General features: G+C 40.9%; 1 pseudogene; it reads left to right on the top strand.

Annotated features, from left to right (window-relative positions):
- The first annotated feature begins 4,399 nt into the window (after positions 1-4,399).
- On the top strand, positions 4,400-15,279 carry LOC138719666 (glycerol-3-phosphate acyltransferase 3-like; annotated as a pseudogene).
- Positions 15,280-24,302: the final 9,023 nt, after the last annotated feature.

Genomic DNA, 24,302 nt, shown 5'->3' with positions numbered 1-24,302 from the left:
GGCTTGGAAAAGTAAAGAATTTCCGTTCTTTGTATCACAAGCAAGTGTACCACCTTCATACAGGGCAGAGAGATAATTCAAGTCCATGTTTACTTCTGTAGCAGTCCCTGTAGCAGTAAAGTTTCCAATTCTCCCTATTTCAGGAGAGGCAATCTCTTCTTCCTCCCCTCAGGGGAAGGAAGACTGTCTTTTACTCTGATCTTTTAAGAAACTTTTTTTTGTGTGCTTAGGCTTTTTGCTGAGGCATCCCAGTAAGAGTTTCCACTCCTTCCTGTTACTCCCTGGTGTGCTGTCAATACAATACTTGGCATATCCCACCTTTTCTGCTGCGAACCCGGTCCCAGAAACTACCTCTGCCCTCCCACCCACGAAGGTTTCAGCACCCAGGTGACATGCGTACTAATCCCCTGTGTCAGGGCGGAAGGTAGCTATTCAGAGATTCACTGTGTTGTGCCGGAGGACCAATACCCCGCTCATCCAGCTTCTACCCTACGCCACCCTAAGGAACCTGTTTTAGCAGAGCAAGTTGCATGAGGAAGAGATCAGAAATGAGAATGTGAGGAATGACAGCTAAACAGAAATAGGTGAGCAAAGCTGTTTTACTAACAGTGCAAGATTTTTCCTAGAGAAGCCTAAACTAAAGCTGTTTGGTGTGGTAGGCAAGAAGTAGTAGCTAATGGTGTGCCTGGCAGCAGCAGTTTAATCGGAGAGTGAGCAGCTTGAGGTTGCCATTGAAATTAAAAACAATGGGAAGGCAAAACCGAAAAACAAACCAATGACCTTTTGTAGAAGTTACGGAAAGCTCAGAAAGAGGTCAGCAAGGGGAGAGAAGGTAATGCAGGTAAATAATGAAAAGAAGATGCGGTGTAGTTGCAGAGACCCGAAGGATGGCATTCAGCAGCAAATCTGAAGATACAAAAGCTGCTTGACTTATTATCACGTGGCACAAGAAGCACGTCAAGGTATCATGTGAGCTTGTAACATGTCAAGAGCCTGCTTCTTGGTGCCTGGACAGATGGGATAAACCAGAGGACTCAGTGGTGGTGCCACCCACTCTGATATCTCTGCTTCTGTTACTGACTGGAGAGTATTTGGTGCACTTTCTACAGAGGATTCTTGGGTCTGCTTTAATTTCTAAGGAATCCAGTTTGTGTGTATCACGGCTGCTTGACAACACAAAGAAAACAACTGTACATAAGGATGGGAATATTTTAGAAGGATGGTCCCAGCTTCAGACTAGCATGCTAATGTAAACACATGCCAAGGAGAGGTCTTTCGTGGACCAGCACATCACTATCCTGGAAGTTATGCCCTAAATATTTATTCCACTAACGTTAGTTAATTTATTGTCATAAGGTTATAAATGAGCAGCTGGTGGGATGCTCTTAGGCTCTAGAAATACAGTTATTCACCTTTGTTCTTTCTGTGATGCACGTGAAAAGACAGGAGAGGGGACAGGGTAAGGGGCTAAACTGGGTTTTTCCTAAAAAAACCCCAACCCTTAATTAAATGACAGGCATTTGGTAGGACAGAAGGAACCAATTTATCTAGTGTATTCTGTAGTTGAACAGATGCAAAGGTAGGTGGCTTATTACTTCACCACAGTGTGTTTTGTAACCCTGTAATACAGTTTGGCTAAATTCTTGTAGTGCAGTGGAGGGAACAGGTTTTATTGTGCTGTCAATTCCTGCCTGCTGAAATTTGCATCTCTTGTTTCACAGGTGTTATTAAAAAAACAAATAAATAGCCTGACACGCACCTCAAGCTTGTTTGGTTCCTTTGGTCAAATGGCAAAATGAGGCAGTCATTTCACCATGAAGTGGAAAGTCTAACTAACTAAGTCACTAGTGAATTATTTAGTTATACTTAAACACATGTCAGTTGGAGAAGTACTTCATATGTATTAAATTAGGGTTAGAAGAAAAGATTTTAGGCAGTTTGAAAACCACACCTACGTGTTTCTGTATTGTAATTTATTGGTGGGATGCCTTATAATAACTGGTTGCCACATGGAAAAATTTCCTCATTGGCAGCATCTTGCTACTTAAGATATATTGTTATTTATCATGTTTTTCTTTCTTCTCCTCTGCATTATATCTGATGAGTAAATTATCAGTTAAACGGAACTGGGTGGAGTTAAGGTGGGACAAAGGGTAGAAATTATATTATCATTGAGAGCACCTGTGGTGTCAGGCTTCAAAGGGCAGCAGCCTTCTCCTGGAGATAGCTTTAGGTCTTAGAATGTGTAATTTTTATTTGATTCTGTCTCTTGAGGCTTGCTGGGTTCCCCACTACAGATGAGTATATGTTCTTAGAAAGGCAGTAGGCTAGTGTTCTGAAGGAGCAATCATGGAAGTAATTTCTCAATTGCATAACTGTTAGCCCATAATTACTAGAATTACCAATAATTTATCCTGAAAATATTTCTTGAAATGGTAAAGATTATTTTGGTTTGGTTTCAGGTAGGACTATTCTTTCTCATATGTTTGTAAGGTTTTATTTGTGAAATAACATGTTTTCTCTAAGATTTCTATCTGCTTGTCTATAATGGGGTTTGGTGGAATGACGATAACTAGCAAAACTGTGCTGGGGGCATTATTCCAGCTCTTTAATGTTGCAGCTGCAGAAGAAAACACATTTGCTAGAGTGAAATCTACACCATGCTTTTGCAGAGTCCTGTGGAGAGTCAAATAAACACGCAGAACAGCTGTAACTCCATTCGTGGTGAATCTGGAATTTTGACATCTGAGCTTTTATGTGAAATTGGAGAGAAATATATTTTGGGATTACATCAGCCATCTAATAATTGTGGATATCCTTTTAAATTGGTAACTTATTTGTATGTTGAGGTAGCTAATATGCTGGAAACTCCCACTGGAGTATGGGTGGATGCTCTAGCCACTTAAGCCTCTGGAAGAAGCTCACTGCAGTACTTTCAAATACACGATATCCTGAGCTAGCCGCTGCATCAAAACCCAAAAATATGCTAGTTGTGCTTTTATCCCAAACACATGTTTGGGACCATTCTCAATCTATTTTGTCTGTCTTCACTAGAGCAGCCAGGGTATTTGTGTTTTTCACTGTCTGTTTGTGGACAGCTGCTGTTTGCACATCTTCTCAGAGCTGCCATATAATATGCAGATCACTTGATCTGGATTCTTGTTTGGGGCATAAAAAGGGATATGAGGCCAGGCAGAAATGACTGTTGGATTAATAGGTTGTAAGTGCTTGATCTTAGGTGGCGATTTTAGCTTGCACTAATAACCTATGGATGAAGACTTTTACATGGAGTAATTGCTCCAAGGCCTTTGTCACTCAAAGCCAAGAGAAGGACTGAAAAAAACGCAGTGTAATGAGTCATTAGAAGAGGCTTTTGTGAGAACGGGGGAGAAGAGGTAGTAAAATATGGGAGCATAGAAGAAGAGAATAAAAAACCAAATTACCGCACAGTATGGAAAAAAATGGAGTACTGAACAACACACTGAACTGTACTTAAAGGAAAAAGGAACCTGCAGTACATTATACAGAGGTGGTTTACCAGCTGTCTGCCTCTACTCCCTATTGCAACATTCTGTTCCTGTGCTGTATGTTCTTTCGTTTCGCAGTGTGTGGGCTGCTGTTTTCATGGCATTCCCTGACTCTCCATGTGTTGCAAAAGGTTGTGATTGATGATATAGCAGTTTACCTTTCCCAGGGAATAATAGCAAAGTATAGAGAAGGGACAGGTCTGGGTTATTGGGGTTGATGCTGTGGGTTGTTTTTTTAATATTATTATAACAGATGATTTGCATTGAGTTTGAAATGTCCCATCACGTCACTGTCTAGTCTCCTTTCTCTTTTTAATTTTGTTTTAAGATGACTGGTGAAAAAAGTGAAGTGAGTGTAATAAAAAACATCCTAATTATGCCATGATAGTTTCCCTTTTTTTTGTTATTGATTTAAAGTTCAATAGCAACATAAGGAGCTGGTAGAAAGCATGCAAAACTGAAGGATGGCAAACAGCTAGTTGATGTTGTTGTACATGCAACCTGTTGTAATATAGTGAAGACTATTTGACATCAACCTTTGTGGTGCCTTAAATAGCTGCACAGGTCAGTAAGAAGGAAATAAACTGGTTAGCAAGAGTTTATCCTGAAGAGTTTATCCTGAAGAGTTTATCCTGAAGAGTTTATCCTGAATATATCTTTGTGCATTGTAGTTGTGAAGCCTTAATAGCAGGTTAGGACATGAGCTGAGTGGGCCATTGATTCCTTAATAATGAGTAGAGCCCACATGCAAGCGTCCTGTGTCCTTCGTTAACAGCAGATATCTTGACATAAAATGTGAAGATACAATACTCCTAAGAGCTACTATTTGTGTCTCTATATGTATAATGAAAACATTCAAGCACTCTGCTCTCATGAGATCTCGCCAGGAGTACGATGTTCAGTTCTGGAGTTCTCAGCACAGGAGCAACACGGATCTGTTAGAGTGAGTCCAGAGGAGGCTACAGAGCTGATCAGAAAACTGGAATGCCTCCTGCATGAGGACAGGCTGAGAGAGTTGGAATTGTTCAGCTTAGAGAAGAGAAGGCTCTGGGGAGACTTTATAGCAGCTTACTTAAAGGGGTGCTGTGGGAAAGCTGGGGAGGGGCTCTTTATCAGGGAAGGATAGGACAAGGGGTAATGGTTTTAAGCTGAAAGAGGGGAGATTTAAATATTGGGAAGAAATTTTTTCCTGTGAGGCTGGTGAGGTACTGGAACAGGTTGCCCAGAGAAGTTGTGAATGCTCCATCCCTGGAGGTGAACAAGCCAGGCTGGATGAGGCTTTGAGCAACCTTATGCGGTGGAAGGTGTCCCTTCCCATGGCAGGGGAATTGGAACCAGGTGATCTTTAGGGTCCCTTCCAGCCTGTTCTATGAAAACTTAAAACAAAAAAGCATATTTGTGTATCTGGTTTTGATAACAGAGGAGTTTTATGCTGCTCTGCACAGGAAGGAGAAACTTGGCTTAGCTCATGAAGGTAAAGACAAGGAAGGGTGAAAGCTCATTACCAAAGCTACTACTTCTGAAACACTACGGATAGGAAATGGTCCCTTCTCCATTTTCTGTTAACACAACCTCCATGAATGCCCCAAAATGGATGTAATCTTTTATTCTTTAAAATCCATTTTGGGTCTGTTTTTCCAGCATGTCTCTAATGTCAGTGACAGTATCCTGCATCATTCTATTGCCTGAAATTAACTGAGGAAGAGAGAGTTTGGACCTATGGACCTTGCAGATTCTGAGGTAGCTCAGTAATTTGTGGGGCCCCAGGAAAAAAACAACTGCCTGTGTCCTGAAAAGAAGCTTGAGGCAAACTGTTTTTCCTGAAAATGGCAAAAGGTAATAAATGAAGCAGGAGGTGTGCAGGGCAGCCTTCAGGATGAATATGCAAAATGAAAATCTAAGACCTGGCCTCAGTAAAAGAGGCTCCGACACAGTAATTACAGTTTGCCTGGAAATGATGAAATGAAAGCCATCAACATCTACTTTGCTTGTTTTGGGTACAGTGGGCCACGCTGCAGATTGAGAAGGGAATAAAAAAGCAGAAGGCGCTGGCACTTGAAAACTTAATATCCACTGGTAAGATCTCTGGATGGAGTTAACACAGAACTATTCCTCTTGTGAAAGGGCAACTATTTTAATATCTCGCCTAGAAAAGAGTCAACAGAAGAGTACCTTGTATCTAATATTAACTAAGAAAACTGGAATGCCCAAAATGGAGTTTGGTGGGCAAATAACTACTGAACTTAGAAACCTACAAGGGAGATCGTGAGTATGTTCTAAGCAAGATAATATGTGAATGATTGATTCTTCTGAATAAGAGGTGTTAGAGGCTAGTGTAGGTATAGAAAGATGTTATGGGTAAGCATTTTGGAAGCTGTCCCCATTTTCATGAGTATTTTGTACTTTCTGAATCCATCAGCTCTCGGTTTACAAGATTAGGAAGAAGGCACGTTCTTTGCCCTTGACATTGCTCTGTATGGATTCTCTCTTACTTCTTGTAACTCCTAACATGCAAAAAGACAAGGTCTCTCAAGTAAAGGAGCTACGCCACTCCACAGGTCACAGTTATGATTTGTGCTCTTCTTTAGGCGTAGGGATAAAATATGAGTGCATAACTTTTTTTCTCCTCCTAACTATTTTTCCTTTCTTCTTTGACCAAAAGGGACTGGATTAAGTTCTCAATTATTTTACTTGTAGTGCCAGTATTAGCGGTTAATGATGTAGACTGCTTGGTTTGTTAGCTAATGAATTTCAGATCTGATTATTTCCTAGATGTTCAGGGTTTGACCAAAGTGCAGCTGGAGGAAAGTTTTGTGATGCTGATCAGGGGATAGTATGATGTTGAAGATAAATTAAATGTATATTTAATGCAGTCAAATATTCCTCCACCACGAAAACCCCCAAAACAACCACCAAACCAAACAACCCACCAAACAAAAAAGCCAAGTGTTAGCTGGTGTGGATCAATACAATTTCAGTCACTGTAACCAGCCAGATAAGAATCTGATCTTGGAGCGATCTCAGTAATATCCCTTCTGTGTTACACTATGCAAGTCTTGGGCGGGGGAAATCCAGATTCTTTGAAGCTTCTTGGTAGTGAGGTAACTCTTAAAGGAGAAGGGATAGGGGAAGAGAAGGCTCTGACTCAAAACAGCAGAGTTAAAAATAGCTGTTTGTTATAGCTGGGACAAGAAAAATAACTGACAACAGCAAAAGCAGCACCAGGAAGGGTCTGCAGTCTTGGCAGTGCTCTGTCGACATCTCTAGGTGTGCGTGTACATATGTTGTTTGGCAAATGACAACGAAGTAGGTTTTGTTCTCAAGGTATTATTTGCAGCTTGTTCTGAATGCTTTTCTGATTTCTTCAAAAATTTAGTGGTGTTGTAAGGCATAGGATTAGAGGAGTAAATTGTGGAACTAAATGCCAGTATGTAAATGAGGCATAAAACCACAATTTGGATGCTTGGAGCAGGAGGAGAACTATTTCTAAGAAACACATGTATTTTACTCTTTTTGGAATCCGTGTTGTCCATTCCACTATCTGGAAGGAAAACTCATTTCCTTATGCAGGGATCATCCAGAGAGATGAAATCTCCATGGAAGAGGAGATTTCCAGCCAGCGCGGAGGATGCTTCAACTTTGCTGATGTTATGTACTTCTCCAAGAAAGGTTGTGAGGCAGTTGCAGAGGATGAAGTCACCCGATGGTTCTCCTCTGAGGAGCTGGTGTCCTGGAATCTCCTCAGCAGAACGAATGCCAGCTTTCACCGTGCTGTGTGGATCATTGGGAACTTGATTCGGTATTGTCTCCTGATGCCTTTTCGGTGAGCCAGTTGTACGTTGAAGGGATCGTTTTTTCATGTTACTTTTGTGAAAAGATATGAAATAATAAGGTATTGAGTAGTGCAGAAAGGAGAACCTGGCATGACTTGGTTTTCTAAGATGTCATCAAAACCCAAATATCCCTAAAAGAAGAAAAGAACAAAAAGAAAAAAAGGTACCAAAGATACACGTTTGTCTTATATTCTGTGTATTTCTTAGCAATTACTTTGTTTTTAAAATCCAGCAAAACTTCATAGAAATTAGCTGAATATCTTTTTGTTATGTAAACCAACAACTGTTTCAACTGAAAAGATCAGGCTCCGCCTGTCTAGGAGACAGGGACACTATTTGCTGGACACTTGGCATTTGAAGTAAAGCTAATGTTTAGGAAGCACAGGGCTGGAAAAAGATGCATCCACTTGGAATGTATTTTTTTTTTCAGACTTCTAAAAATTGGCCTTTATCCTATTGACCAAACAGTTAAAAATACTCATGTGTTCTTGTAAAAAGCAGGACTTTTAAAAATTTCTTATTCCTTTGATGGAAGGACAATATAATTAAAACATAGCTGCAGTGGATCAAGGGATTTCATACCAGTCAATGACATAGCAGAGCATGTACTCCTGTGTGTAAATTCAAATATGCAGCTTAAGAAGACAACGCTGATGTGGAAATGTCTGCAAATTGGTTTTGCTCAGCCATTAGCATTTTATTTTTCACGATTATGTAGTAGCTTACTGCTTGAGGTGGAAATATGTACTGAAATTCCTGGATGGGTTTTTAAAAGTGACATGATGTCCCTTTTGGGACTGAAATCTCACTTTCATTAAAGAACACTAGTCACAACTCACCATCCTCTTTGAACACAATGGATTCTTTACCCCATTATAGTATCAGATCAGGGCATGGTGGTTTTTGGAAGATGGGCTCCAGGCAGCTCAAGCTTTTGTATTTGGTGCAGGGTTGAGTGAAAATGTGCTCGTATTATTCTCTTGGCCTTAACTGATTTGTATCCCTAGTTAGATGCTGTTATTACTGGAGGGAAGCATTGTGAAACAGATCAAAGTGTTAAATAAAATATCTTCTTGCTTGCTTTTCTGTTTTTTCTTAGAATTTAATCAAGATTATTTTACTTTGTAGCATCTGCTTGGCTATTTTCAGCATTCTCTTGCTGGTCTCGGCCGCTACAGTAGTAGGACGGTTTCCACATGGCAGGTGGGTGTTTACTGAGGACTCTTTCAACTTCTTTTTTATTTCTTTAAGGGTTTGAATTAGTGTGTCAGAATATAAATCTGCTTGAGTCTGCAGGATTAATATGGACTATCACAGGAGACTCTCTCTACTGTAAATTCATAAAGCACTATGATAGATTATGGCAATGTCATCTGAAAGTGGACCTGCAATGTAAGCCAGAGAGATACTGCTGGAAGCATGTCTTAGAGTGGAAAATAAAGTATGCCCTACTTGAGTCAGAATAGGGCAAGTAAATAATCTGTCCTAGCAATTCCTTATTAATAATCTGAGACTGTTACATTCTGTCAGTGCAAAAAAACTCAAACACAATTCACCAGCTAAGCATTTTTGTATTAAATTAATGTTAGTGAACAAATCTATAACAGTTGCTTCCAGAGAAAATCTATAAAACAATACCCTAACTATTATCTCCTCTGCTTTAAATCTTGTGGGTTTAGAATAGATGACAGTAGAAGATTTGAACCAGAATATCCGTGATACCTGATAAGCTTCTGCTGCTTCTTAGTGGTATGAATCCACTTACTGTAGTCTTAGCAATAACAGCTATTAGGAATGGTTTGGAGAACTTGCATTGTTCTATAAGTGACTATGTAGAACTGCAGATGCATGCGTGGTTTCATTTCTTTTAGAGTTAAATTCTGGCTGAGCAACCAGATTCAGATGATCTGTGCCACATTAGGTGTCCGATGTCTGGGTGGTCTTTTTATTTCCACAATGGGCGAGTGGTTCCACTGGTTTGGTATTGAATTCTTACAGTACTCAGTGTCTCAAGTTTCAGAGTGGGATTCTTATTCCATTACTGCTACTGTGATGGTGCACTTGGATCTAAGAAGCTGTTTGGATCATCTGGAGTCTATCAAGATGTTTGTATGTCCCACTGTGTTTGCTGTTGTGTATTGGTAGGTTATGTGAAGGTGAAGTAGTACGGTGTTCTTGGCTATATATATACTTAGATATTTCTCTCAATGTTTGCCGTGAATACATTACAAACATGTGCAAGAATATCGCCATAGAATATTCAGCTGTTCCATTAGCCAATTTGTTTGGCAACTATGATAACTCTTGACAGTCCTTCCTAAAGTTAGTTATGGATGGTATCGCAGTAAGTTTTTCTAATGTTTTGCTTAGTGGTGGAGCATTCTGTAATGGAGGCTTTTGAAATATTTTTTTGTTTCTGCTTTAGAAAAGAAGCAAAGTCATGCTCTAGTGTCTTTGCTTTTAGAGTTTTAGTGTCTGAATATTCTTTGTTATATACCTCTGTGAATAGTAATGTATACATCTAAAGTGCCTGCTCCGTGAAGTCTTGTATTCACAGCTAAAAGGAAATTGGTTTGGTGAAATGCCAAAACTACTGAAAAGTGAAGGGACTCTTGAAAGCATGAGGAAAGATGACTTAGCTGTGGCAATGTACTGCCAGAAGTTTAAAAATATAGTAATATTAGTATTTAAAAAATGTTTTACATTCTTCCTCTTCCTGTGGGTCTGCAGGTAAGCCATGTGTCTAAAATGCTCCTGTCAATGAGTTTCGGTTGTGGATGTATGGTCACTGGATGGGTCACCTCATGGGGCATGTAGTTTGGACAATAAGCGATGTTGTTCCTTTTACGGCTGTCATTGCAGGGAAAACAGACCACAGAAAGGAGGCATCTGTGTAGCCAACCACACATCTCCATGAGATGCTCTAATACTGGCCAGTGATGGATGCTATTCCTTGGTATGAACGAGAGATGTTAAATGTAGGTAATGTTGAGATGCCCACAGATGCAGTGTTGGGTAAGACGATAAAGTTCCAGGTAGCATTCAGACTTGGATTCAGGACTGGAAAATAATAAACACAACTTTATGCACGCTTTTGACCAAGAGGATTGGTATAATTTGTGAATAAGCTTAGAAACTGATGCATCTGTGTTCAGTATTTTATTGTTTACATGTGTTTGTTTGCATAGTCACCAGTTTCTTTTGGGCTTGCAGGTTGGCCAGGCACACGGAGGGCTTCTGGGACTTATTCTAAAATCTTGCATGCAAAAACCTGCCAGCATGTTTTGTTTGAACGCTCAGAAATGAAAGACTGCCATCTGGTTAGGAGAAAGTAAGGGACTGAGGCATTTGCTTAATTGTCTCATCAGATCTAGTAACTGTGAGGACCTGGCACGAGCTAAGACTGTTCTCATCCTGCATCTCTTTGGTGAGCAGCTGCAGGCCGTCATCAGTGTAAGGTTTTGAACTGCTCCATTAATGAAGGTTCAGGGTGTAACAATCATCTTCTGATTTTTTTTTTTTATCATTTGCCCTGTAGCCCTGTAACCTCTGGGAATTTCCGCACTGCCACAGTCACCCTGCCTGCCACAGGCAGGAGCTTGTTCATTCATTTTTTAGGCCAATGATTTGGGATGTTAGAGCATAAATTGGAGTTCTGACAGTACATTTGCTTCCAAGATCATGCCTTGCCCTGGTATATTTTTCATCAGCTCTGAGCTGATCGTATCTGCTATGAGTACAGGATAAAGGGAGGTTGATCATAGGGGAGGAAAATGTCCAAGCTACCACTTAGTTGCTAGGAGCGCATCCTGGAGAAGTGCCTTAATATGTTTGCTTAAAGCCTATACTGTTCTCCAGGCCTGCAGTATTGATTCCTGGCAGAGACAGTGTGTTGGACTTCAAGCACATAAATGTGATTGACTCAGTATGGCAGTTCTTATATTCTCATGTGTTTACAGAGACTGTTCGTAGTCATCCTAAATCTTCATGAAACAGGATGCAACGCAGCTAACATTAAATAAATGTCTATGACTGTCCCCTGATGCTGCATCGCTCTCATTTTTTATTTTTTTTTTTGATATCTGATGTTTTGTTTTCTTCTTTAATGCAAACTGGAAAGGCACCGCTTACTCTTCAGTTGTAGGAAAGACAGGTGCCTCAGAAAACAAATTTTGTGTCTCAGTCTGCTTAGTAGTAATACTGTGTTTTTAAAGTGATGCAGAAAATGTAGTAAAATAGTAGCCTACCTCATGATTAGATGTGGAGATTTGTTAGAAAAATAATAAAATTGATATTACGAACCTAGAAGGCACGGAAACTTGACACGTGGAATATACTTCAATCAAAAGAAAAGTTTGACTGTGTTTATAGCTAGAGCCTGTCAAATGGGAAGTAATTTTTACATGCTTCATGTGTTCATTGCATTAAAATGATGAAATAAAACCACTTACAGATTTGAAGAAAACCTACTTTTGCAATCAGCAAGAGAAAACCTCTCAGGTAAAGGCCTGGAACTAACACACATTCCGGTTGAGGCCACTGACAGTCAAAGGGCAATCGAGCAAGGGCTTTTCTTGTCCTACGTAAGAGGTAATAGATGTTTAGATTCTTGGCCAAATACAATATGAAGTATAGACTGAGATTTTATTTTCTCTCCACAGAATTAGAGAACACATTGCAGATAAGGCCAAATTACCCATTTTAATTTTCTCTGAAGGTAGGAGGAAACAACTGTATTGATTTTATTGCTGTTCTCGCTTCTTGCCACTGAGTGCTGTTTATTATACCCAGTCCCTACAAGTCTGTAGAATTAATTAGCTCTTGTGAGGTATTAAAAGTCAGATTCTTGTATTTTACAACAGCTTGATGAGTCTGTTTATTTTAGTGTACAGTGTAATAGAAGAGAGAACAGGTTCTAGAATAGTGTTTCAGAACTAAAGCTTACTTTCTCCTTTAGCCACTTAAGTTGTCTTAAGACAGTTTAGGAATCATCTGCTGATACTTGGAGTGGATTAAACTCTTCCTTTTTTAAATCTGGCCAGGTACCTGCGTAAACAACATGGCAGTAATGATGTTTAAGAAGGGAAGTTTTGAGGTAGGAGGGACCATCCATCCAGTGGCAATCAAGGTGATGTATCCACAGTTTTCCAAATGTGGTAGGATTATTTGCAAAAGCTGCTCATGTCAGAGAAGCTGTTCATGTGTAAACCTTAAAGGTTTTTTTTCCCCCTGTGTGAATAAGGTTCTGAATAAGCCCTGATAAAATGGAACCTTTTCACAGTATGCAATGTGCTACAGTTCAGTGTTTCACTGACTATCTTTACTACTGGTTAGGCTCAACCTGAAAAGCATAGTTCCAGTTGTTACAATGTGTGTTCACTTCTGCCTGCTCTTTCTATTCTAGGGCTCCTAGCTCTTGTGTGCTCTGGGGATCAAGGCACATTTCCAGGCTCTAGATACATTAGGGGTTTTTTTTCTGTAACTATAATGTTACCTAATTTTATGGAAACTGTTAAAATCGTTATGTTTTCCAGGAAGCCTTTGTACTCAGCATATGTGTGGATGACAAGTCTTTATCTTGTTGAGTAGCTTTATCTTGTTGAGGTGTGTTTCAGTGGGTTGGTTGGTTTGGGGTTTTGCATTGCCTGTAAAGGTTTATTGTTAAAAACTTGCAATAAATGTTGACATGTGGAGCATTATTCTGAATTTACTGCTGCTTTTAAGGAGTTGTGATTAGGTTTTCTCTCAATTTAATAAGTTGAACTGTGACTTCATGGCCAAAAATGAGCATCTCCTGTGATTTAAACCAAAGTAGCAGATTGTGCCTCTTTTCTTCTTGTCTTCCAGTATGATCCCCACTTTGGAGATGCATTCTGGAACAGCACAAAGTTTTCCATGCAAATGTATATTTTTAATGTGATGACCAGCTGGGCTCTCGTCTGTGATGTGTGGTACCTGCCACCAATGGTCAAAGAGGTACATTCAGTTTCCTATGTTTTTAAAATGCTCGTAAACTGTTGTCTGGGAGGAAGTCTGCATTGCTACATGTGTCGTGTGTTGGCATTTTGTTTGCCAGTCTTTATTGACAACTAAATGGACAAAGACCAGAACACAATGCTATAGTCTTAATTTTAAATAAGTGTGGATTTATATGTGCTAGTTATCTTCAAGGAAAAACTACTCTTGTAGATGTTCAGACATTTCTGCACCATGCATTCTATTGCTCCCAAACAGCTGCTTTACTTGGATGCTGTTACCTTGCTTTCCTCTGCTCCCAGAGACTAGAAGAGATGTTAAAATGTGGTTTTATGATGCAGAAGTCCTGCTCCTCAGCCTAGCGCAGACCTCCCTTTTTTATTCCAGAGGTGATACATAGATTCAGGCTTCTTTTCTCTCCACAGTCATGTGCTTCTGCCTTCTGTGGCTCTCCTTAACCTCCATCAGCACAGCTTCTTCACACCTCCTTGCTTCTCAGCCTTGCAGAATACCCAGCTGCCCAGCAGCTTTTCCCCATGAATGGGCACAGCCTCTCAGCCCACTGCCCCTGGATACTGACCTGATACCGATAGATGGTCAATTCCTTTGCTCTGGCCACTACTGGAATCTTGGCTCAGCCCTCGTCTTGGCAGGGAAGCCGCTGTAACGCATGTATCTTCAGTCCTCTGCAGTCCAGGCAAACAGACTCCTGGGAATTTGGAATAATTTGCTGGCCCTGAATGCACCGGGCCCCAACCGTATTCAAGACAACCTGTCTTCTCCAAGGGTGATTATATCGGTGCGTTCCCAGCTTCAGACTGGCACTGGAGTACTGGGAGTAGCTGCATCCCCTGTTCTGGCCAGAGCCGTGACCTCATGCTGCGCGTTGAGATTTGCCCCAGAAACCACAGAGCTTCCCACTTAGTTCTTTTTGGCACTGAATGGTGGCAAACCAGGCAGCGTTCCCCAGGACCAGCTGGAACTGCTGTGCGGGTCCCATTTGAGTTGTGTTCCTGGCATAAACCCAAGTGCCTGCTGTCCAACAAAAAGTATCCCTTTAAGCAAGAGACAGAGAAAATGCTTACGTTGCAAAGCCAATCATTCATACTCTTTTTCAGGAAGAAGAAGATGCTGTTCACTTTGCCAACAGAGTTAAGGCTGTCATTGCTGCTCGAGGAGGAATGTCTGTGCTTCCTTGGTGAGAATCAATACCTTTGAGGCTAGGTTTAAAGTGTATTTAAGTGTTCTGTGTTCTGAAACATTAGCTTGGAATCTCTTAAAACTTCTTCCAGATTTGCTTTTCTTGGGCTGCAGTCCATCACCCTCACTGATTCCACGTCTGAAAATATTACTTTATTCCTTGAACAGTTCCACTAGGATAAACAGACTAATATGGTATAAAAGAGAATTGGAGCTGACAGGTGGATGCCACCAGCAGGTGGTATTTGGTGAAAACAAACTAATTGCCTGCTAAATACTGGATGAAAGGAAAGGCATTGTTTATGTGGTCTAGTAAGTCTTGGCAGCACAGATCTAGCATTGTACTGCAAAAGCCAACATCTAGGGTGAAAACTGCTTTGACTGCATAGTCTAAATATTGTAAGGCTTTTCTGCCTTGACCCTGATGTGAGTTTAAGGCTGCTTCTTCTCTGTATCTTTCAGGGATGGGGGACTGAAAAGGAAAAAGGTCAATGAGTCTTTCAAGGAGGAGCAACAGAAAAAATATTGCCAGATAGCAATAGAGAATGGATCTATGGAAAACTGTAATGTTTGTTAAGTGTTATTTATTTTATCTCTTCTTTTTTTTTCACTTATCCCACCAGAAAATGGGCTATTTTTTATATTAAAAACAACAAATTTTTATTTTGTCCCTATAAGGTATATTGCATATGATACAGCAGGGTAACCATAAAGGTATAGTATTAGTATGAAATCAGTATATCATTTTATATATATATGAAGATTTACAACATACTAGTAAAATTCTCTCTCATCTTGAAAGGAAAGTATCTGCAATAAAATTATTTGGGTTCATTAAAACTCCATTTTATAAATTTTTGCATTATCCTGAAGACCTCAATGGTAACTTCTTAACTCGTAATAAAACACCTCTGTACTCCTAGCCTCTATCAATGGCTTGGACTAGCAGTTTTTAATGTGAGCCACCATCACTGTGTTGCTGAGAGAGATTTCCTGATGTCAGAAGACATTAAAAAGTTCACCAAAACAGTTTTTCTGAATTGCAAGTTGGAAAGGATGTGTTGGATGTCAGAGGGAAAGAGACAGTATCTTTGTATATACAAGCATGTGTACTTTTTCTCTGTATAGGTGTGTATTTATATATACACTTTGCATATATATAAAGGGATGCCTAAATGGCCAGTATAAGGAGCACAGCACGGACATGAGAAAAATCTTAATTATAACAATAGAAGTGTTACAGATTATTAGAAGATGTAGTGATAAGCAACTTAATGTCCTCTTGTACTTTGTGAGAACTGAGTCTGACTTTGTTAAAACATCTAATAATCTTTCATTGCATGTTAAGGCTAATTGATGTAACTTTATTCTCTTGACTCTAAAAGTCTTTTTCTACAGCTGTGCCTTGTCTTTGGGAGTGTCTGAAATGTTCTTTTCTCTTTGGCTTCTGCTGACCTTCTCTACGTTATTGGGAAGAACCTCTTTTTCCTGACTCGCTGTTGGTTTAAGGTATGTTTCAGTAATTATACATCCATGTATTGTAAGAAGTGTGTGAAGGATGCCGTCTAGTGGCATCTTGTTAGTGCTGGCAAACTCTCCCTTGCACAGCTTTCTCAATGCTTCATTTAATGCAGAGTTGTCCTAAATTCCAACAAACGAGCCTGTTGTTTTTCCTACATTTCCAGGAAACCACGAAAATATAGAAATAACTCTGCGTACCCCAAACATCAGGGTTTTTTTTTTTTTATTATGGGTCATGGTATACTACCAGCAAAGAACTGCTTGTTCTGAGTTTCAGCAGCATGTGTTGCCTGTGGCTTCTCCAGCCTATCTCTTCCCTGTGACAAACCAAAATCAGAAATACCTGATGGTTGGTTTTTTTAGCCTCAAGGCACTCCAAGGAACATAATTTTGGTTATACGTGCAGTTTGAGGCCTGATTTCTAGTAGGCCAGTGGAGATAGGTCATAGATGCATTACAGGTGGGACCTCTGGATTTTCTTGCCTCTTTGCAGGATTTGCTTTTGGAAATATTTGTGCTGAAGTGAAACGTCTGTTTCTCAGGATCTTTTAAGCTTTTTTCCCAGCTGTGGTGCAGATTGTGGAGATGACCCGTGAGGGGTTTGCAGATTCATTTGGTTTTAGAAAAGTAGGCTTAGAATTCAGTAAACCTGTGGTAGAGACAGGGGCATTACTGCCTCTTTGCTTTTTTTTGTTGTTCTTGTATAGACAGGGAGGACCTTAGCATTGTACCCTTTCTCCTCTTCCCTCTTCTTCTTCCTCCCATATTTATTATTCTGTCTAATGATGGCTCCTCAATTAGTGTACCAGCCTCCTTTGTGAGCAAGGTTCATCGTGATCAATTGTCATCAAGGATAGCATTTAGTACATCCAATCAATGATGTTCTATATAATGGCCGTGGTATTGACTGATTTCTAATTTTACAATATGTTGAGCCCTGTTGAACTCTTTTAATATGATAATTGCTTTACTAATCAGTAGTCATGATTTGTGTGCAATTGTGGATTATTGACATCAGTTGATATCCCTTGGTATTTGTATTTGACTATACGAAAGAAGCATGTGGTGAAACACATTTATTGTCTACATGGTGGATATTAAATAGAATAATATTTGGAAAAATACTATATCATAGAATCACCAGATTGGAAAAGATCCACCAGATCATAGAGCCCAACCATTCCTATCAATCACGAAACCATGCCCCTCAGCACCTCCTCCACCCGACCCTTAAACACCTCCAGGGAAGGTCCTTGCATGTTTGACTTCTAAGAAATAGGTTATTAATTTAGGAAGGTACATTTCTTCTTTTTATATGGCATAGTTATTAAATACTATGTTTTGTTTATACAGACATCTATTAAACAGCTTATTTGTAAATACATCATAAGCATTCATTTCTTCACACATTAAATACCATGTTTATCAATTACGGATATTTTTTTAAGAAATGCTCATCATATATGGCCACAGGCAGCCTCTTTTACTCATATAACTTTACATGAGACATAAGTATGTACAGACGTTCAACAAAATAAAGTGTTATACTTCAAATAACTGCTCTGTTTGTGTTCTATTAATATCATTTCATAAAATACACTTACAAGGGGCTATAAGGAGAGATATCTGTATTAAAAATACACTTATGTTAGATTTGATGTGAGGCTGATTTCTATCTGGATGCTGTCTTCCACATCTGAGGTTTTACGTTGTTCTTTGCATGTTGCAGCCTTTGCATTCCGTATGTGATGCAGGGATCTGGTGGGTACACCACACTGCACAGTCTGCTTCAGGTGTCAAACAGGGTTGTTCTTGCTCTTGGGACCAGGAGGTGGCAGCGCTGTATGCGTGTCTAGCACTGCCATGAGGACCATAACCTTGTTAATGCTCTTTGGGGAAGTACAAGCCTTAATATCACTTAAGAAAAAATAAAGATGTAAAGGTAAGTTAGTTTACTGGCGATCAGCATGTTTTATCCTTCCTTAAAATAATAACAAGAACACTAAAGTGCAGTCTCATTTTCAGTGGTAATTTTGTTCTATTGGATGCTTGAGTTATTAAAAAGATCATGAAGTTCTAGAGTAATATATATATTTTTCCTTCACCATTTCTCCTCTAAGTGCAGCAGAAAGCCAGGCTACCAAGCATCAGGTCACAGTGGACAATAAAAATGCATTGATGCCATAGATTCTCACATATCTGCTGGGCTGTCTGTCTGTAGCAATTTTGCTCTCAAGATGCTGGTTGCATCTCCTCCTGTGCTTGATGCATGGAACCACTCAGATAATCACAAAACCCCTCCCACAGTAACAGAGGGGTGAAGGTTTCCAAGTGGTTTGGTCAGTTGAGAGCAGATGCTTTTGAGGTCACAAAGGAAAAACCTTTGCTGAATTGCATTCTAATGCTCCTCTACCACTACAGAAACCAAGCTTTAGGCATGCACCTAAATATTTTATTGTATAAAGGCTGGTCTATTTAACAACTTGCAGGAACAAGCACTGCGATGTCTTGCTAGAAAGGTCTCAAGGTCCTGTTTCCAAGACTAATGGGGAGTCTCAGCTGTTAGGATGCAGGTGATAAAATCCTGCTGTAGATGGGAGGCCAAATGACTACGATGCCTGTGCTTAGGGTACTCAAATGAAAAGGGCTGGGTGGTGAACACCTGGGAACACTTGCTGCTGGGGTTTATTCATATGACCATTGCATTAGAGAAGGTCCCTCTTCCCCCTTTTCCCCTTCCTGCATGAAAACCTCAGTTTCTTACTGAGTCACCTCAGCATAGGCACCTCTGAGGAACTGGAGGCTGTGTGGGATGTGTGCAGTTTATAGTCTACAGTTGTGCCCCTGCAGGGTGTTTTCTCTAAGCTATTCTTGATAGAATCCTCTCTGTTTCTGCTTGCTTCTGTTAATGTCCTTCTCAGGTGTTTGCATTTCCCCACTTATAATGAGGAAGTAAGCTGAGGGCTTTTAATGGTGATTTAATTGTAGATATATTACTGAAATCCTAGAAATCCTAGAAACCTATATTTCTAAATTATAGAAATTAAATTTTTGAGGTGGGGCACCCGTGTGTTCTGTGTTTATGAAGTGTGCAGTTGCTTATGAGCCCTCATCCTTGCTGGAGACAACACGCAAGGCTGCAGCTCCACCAACAGACACTGCGAGGCTTAAAGGTTATATAGGGGCCAGGCTACTTGTATTCATTTTCACTGTAATAAGAACTGCAGGTCCCTGACAGCAGAAGGTAAAATTCCAGTTAGTTTCCTAGGTACAAAGTAAAGCTGAAGACCTCTGACTCCTTGTACAAAGAGTATAAATTTTTACAGTGAGTTATAGCAAATACAGTGGTGGAGAGAAAGCACGACCTGCCTGCAACCAGAAAAGAGAGGAGAGAGTGCAGAATTCCCCCAAGTGGTTTGCTGGCTACCTGCCATTCCAGAACAGTGCAAGATAAAAGGGAGTACGGGGATAAGTACCCTGACCCCATTTCTTTCCAATAAAATGCAGACATTAACATGAGATGAAACTGTTTGATATTCTGAAGCTGCCCGGCTCAAGTGACAGGAGACAAATGAAAAGCTACTTTTTATTAGATCTGACCTACCAGAAACCAATAATGCATGCAATAACTTAGCAAAGAGAGACTGCGACTGCCACATGAGGTGACACCAGCAAGACTTTCTTCCTGAGTCACTTCAATAAGATTTCCCTTATCCTGGAAATCAAGTTTGCAGCCATGCTCCACACCACCAAAACTTGAGAGGCTCCGATAATTAAGCAGGGTAAAAAAAGTATAGCCAAAGGAATGTAAAAATAAATAATTCAGAAAAGCAGTGTGGAAAAACATAAAAGAATTTTATATCTGCTTTTTCTCAGTCTTTGATTCAGTCCAACCCCCTGTTAAAATCATGCATTAGGTTACGTAGCTGTGCATAGTAAGAATACATTTACATTTATTCCTTTACTGCAGACATAAAAATACATTATTCCTAACGTTTATAGAACAGAAGTTAAGAATCCTGATAACTACTCACCAACTTAAAAAATAAACCTAAACTTTTTGGATTCAGTTGGCGTATCTGGTTTAGATAAACTTGAATAATAAAATTTAAACTGAAGCTTTTTTTTTTTTTAATTCCCTGTACTTTGTGAAATAAATTGAAAAATAAGGGCACATGAAGATGTTTACTTCCAAGCTTCTCAACCCTGATATATTCTTATTGGATATTTCTTTCTTATGGTTTGCACTTTTTATTGGAAAATACTCCACTAGAAAGCATGACTACATGTAGCCTTCGTAAATACAACAGGCCTCCAAAAAAAAGAAAGACTGGAAAATTGTTAATTTAAGCAGTTTTTCTATGTCTTCAGTGGAATCATGCTGTCTTACCCATGCTGAAATCATGGCACTAGTCCTTAAAGAAAAAAAGTCCTCCTCTCTTAGGAAAACAGGTTCACTGGTAAAGGTGAGGCGGAGAAACTGTATGTTCTCACTGGCTACAGAGCAAACAAACAAAATGTAATGATGGAATCGATTTGAAATAAATGTATCAGTTGATAGGTGATTAGTGGTTTATAACAGCAATACGTTTTCAAAAGACAAAGGCCACTTGGCAAAGAGAGCAAACTGTTGGATTCTTATTGAATAAGTCAACAGTTTTTGCAGTTAACAGCCAGCTGTTCTTTGATGAGAGTGCAAGATGCGTGCGAAGGATGGACTTCAGCACATTCACGATAGGTCTTTGCCAACAGCTCAGTCTCTGGGAAGAGGCTGTTGGGTTAGCAGGCATGGTTCCTCCCTGCTGTCCCAGGCAGAGAAGGTGGTTCTTCAAGCAACTCAAGACCACAATTTATTTTTTTTCCAATTTAACATTAATGGCTTTGTGAATTATACATGCAAGCATGGAGCGGAGACCTGGATGCAATAAAATAAGAATTTCTGTTTATGTGTGAGTCTTGCCTCTATCCTGTTTCTGTTCAGCTTATGCAGAATGGCTCTCTGTGCCTGAAACTGTCTCCCATCAAACTAGATTTCCGCCAGTGGTTTTTCCCCATTGGTGTGTAACGACAACGGGAATCAAACAAGTCACCTTTCCCTCCTCTGAAACATAAATGTTGGTAGAGACTACTCATTTCCTACAATTTGTTTAGGGAACCCGTGGACAGCAGAAGTAGGTCCAATCTATTGCAGCACAAAAGCGACACCTTAATTTCACATGATAAATGTTACAGGTAGAGGTTTCCAGAATTTTTTTTTGGTGCTTCAGGGACACTGATGGATTTCAGCCCTCTGAGACTCAGGAGTTTGCCATATGCCACCAAATTTGACATACACTGCGCTGAGTAAAGATTTTTTTTTTTTCATTTTATAAAGCAGAGGTTAACCAGCACATGGAATAAGTCAAACAAATTCTTTACTTTCTGTTTTCAAGGCTTTGTCAACAAACACAAAAAAGTTTGTCTTGTATAGGATCATCTGAATTGCAATTCTTGCTTCAGATGGCAAATTTTAGATGTTACTGTCTAAATGAAGATATTGAATGTAATGGAGGTCAAATTTGTAAGATGTTACTGTGAACATCATACAGTTTTCGTCAGAAGCCAGGCAAGTGCCCACTGTTGCTGCCTGGGCTACATCTGCCGCGTGGATGGACAACATGGCTCTGTAATGCCAGGTGAAAACAAACCAGCCAACCAAACCCTTTGCCCCTGCCATTTCACTCCAGATGAAAATTCATAAGCAAGTACTAAATGCCCTATATCACCTTCTGCTTGTGAAGTATGAGACAAAAATGTGGACCGAAAATAAGCCACACACAGGTTTATGTGTTGTGAATATCACCCCACCTAGAGAGTAATGTTCTTTTGATTTGTTTCTGTTCCAGTCTTCTAGCACTCTTAATTGACTTGGATCCACACTCCTCTGTAATGTTTGAAAACCACTCTAGCTACAGCTCTTTGGAGCAGGGATTCTTGCATTAATGGCACTGACAGGCTGCTGCCTTCAGTCCTAACTGGGCTTTTCAGGCATGATCACAACTAAACATTTAGAGGGATGAAAACACTGAAATGCTGGTTGGCAATCTCAGCTCTAACTCTACGATCTTTTCTGTGGTTGTCATGCCCAGAGACTTCATCAGGGATCATATTGTCACTGCCTCAGATAAATTATCTAGCTAGATGAGGCAAAGAGTGGGAGGAGAGGTGAGATGCCAAGTAGACTTGTCCAAGATGACGCAATGCCAGAGCCAAAAATAGGACCCAGAATCCAACACCCATGTTCCACATGACTCTTCTGGAAATAGTTCTTAAGGCTTTGAAATCTAATTTAGGTTTTTTTCCTTGGATCCTAAGTGCTTGCCTCTTGGATATGTTTCTGACCTCTTAAATATGGAGAGGGAAATCACATATCCCTTTTCTACGCGATGCCTGTGAAAGATGCACGAGGACATTATGTTGAAGGCCTTTTTCCTGGTGGAAAATGTTCTTCCCTTCCCCCAGGGCGCTTCAACAACATCCCTCTTCTACTCCAGCCTGTTTCTGCTAACAGCCCTTTCTCGGTACATACCATGTCATGCCAAGTGCTATGTGACTGCCATGTGCAGGCCTGGGCAGATAAACTCTCCTTAGCCATTTTCCACAAAGTTTTGTTTCTCTTGGTGTGTGTCTCGTGCCTGGTCAGGTACCCTCAGGGCCGGTCCCTCTTCCCTGCTCCAGGTGGGAGACACAACACCGACTGACCAGGCGTGCTGCAGGATGAAGTGTACACCTTGTCCCTTTTTGCTTTTTTTAGCTGTCCTTATCTACTCTACGTTCACAGATCCAGGAGCTTTCCCCAATTTTCCTTTTCTCTTTTACTTCCCGAGCTGCTGTTTTTGGGCTCTCTACAGTGTCACTGTATGCACACTGCCAGGAATCACCGTGGTGCGCTGTGGCAGTGCTGGTGCCATTTTTCTCCTATGAGTTTTTATGGTGGGCGTACCCTGTTTTCAGCTGCTTTCTGTCCCCCAAGCATTAGCTCCCAACATGAAGCCCCAGTTTCTTAGACCATGGAATCAAAGAATGGTTTGGGTTGGAAGGGACTTCAAGGATCATCCAGTTCCAACGCCCCTGCTATGGGTAGGGACACCTCCCACCAGACCAGGCAGCTCAAGGCCCCATCCAACCTGGTCTTGAACATCTCCAGGGACGGGGCATCCACAATCTCCCTGGGCAACCTGTGCCCATGCCTCACTACCCTCACAGTAAAAATTGTCTTCCTCATATCTAATCTAAATCTCCCATCTTTCAGCTTAAAACCATTACCATTTGTCCTATCCCTGCACTCCCTGACAGAGCCCCTCCCCAGCTATCCCATAGACCCCCTTTAAGTACTGGAAGGCTGCTATAAGGTCTCCCCAGAGCCTTCTCTTCTCCAGGCTAGACAAGCCCAACTCTCTCAGTCTGTCCTCACACTGGAGGTGCTTCAGGCCTTTGATAATCTCCACGGCCTCCTCTGGACTCGCTCTAACAGGTCCATGTCCTTCCTATGCTGAGGACTCCAGAAGTGAACACAGGACTCCAGGTGAGGTCTTACGGGAGTGGAGTAGAGGGGCAGAATGGCCTCCTCCACCCTGCTGGCCGTGCTTCTTTTGACGCAGCCCAGGATACGGTCGGGTTTCTGGGATGCAAGCGCACTTTGCTGGATCACACGGAACTTTTCATCCACCAGCACCCCCAAGTCGCCCTCCTCAGGGCTGCTCTCAATCCACCTTCTGCCCAGCCTGTGTCCATGCGGAGCCTTGGGGCGGAGCTTAGCTGAGGGGCGGGAATTTAGGGTGGGGTGGAGCAGGGAGGAGCTTAATCATGGAATCATAGATTCATAGAATAACCAGGTTGGAAGAGACCCACTGGATCATCTAGTCCAACCATTCCTATCAAACACTAAACCATGCCCCTCAGCACCTCGTCCACCTGTGCCTTAAACATCTCCAGGGAAGGTGACTCAACCACCTCCCTGGGCAGCCTGTTCCAGTGCCCAATGACCCTTTCTGTGAAGAATTTTTTCCTAATGTCCAGCCTAAACCTCCCCTGGCGGAGCTTGAGGCCATTCCCTCTTGTCCTGTCCCCTGTCACTTGGGAGAAGAGGCCAGCACCCTCCTCTCTACAACCTCCTTTCAGGTAGTTGTAGAGAGCAATGAGGTCTCCCCTCAGCCTCCTCTTCTCCAGGCTAAACAACCCCAGCTCTCTCAGCCGCTCCTCGTAA

This window comes from Phaenicophaeus curvirostris, chromosome 4 (assembly GCF_032191515.1).
Source record: "Phaenicophaeus curvirostris isolate KB17595 chromosome 4, BPBGC_Pcur_1.0, whole genome shotgun sequence".
Classification (NCBI taxonomy): domain Eukaryota; kingdom Metazoa; phylum Chordata; class Aves; order Cuculiformes; family Cuculidae; genus Phaenicophaeus; species Phaenicophaeus curvirostris.
This window is presented reverse-complemented; position numbering and strand designations above follow the sequence as displayed.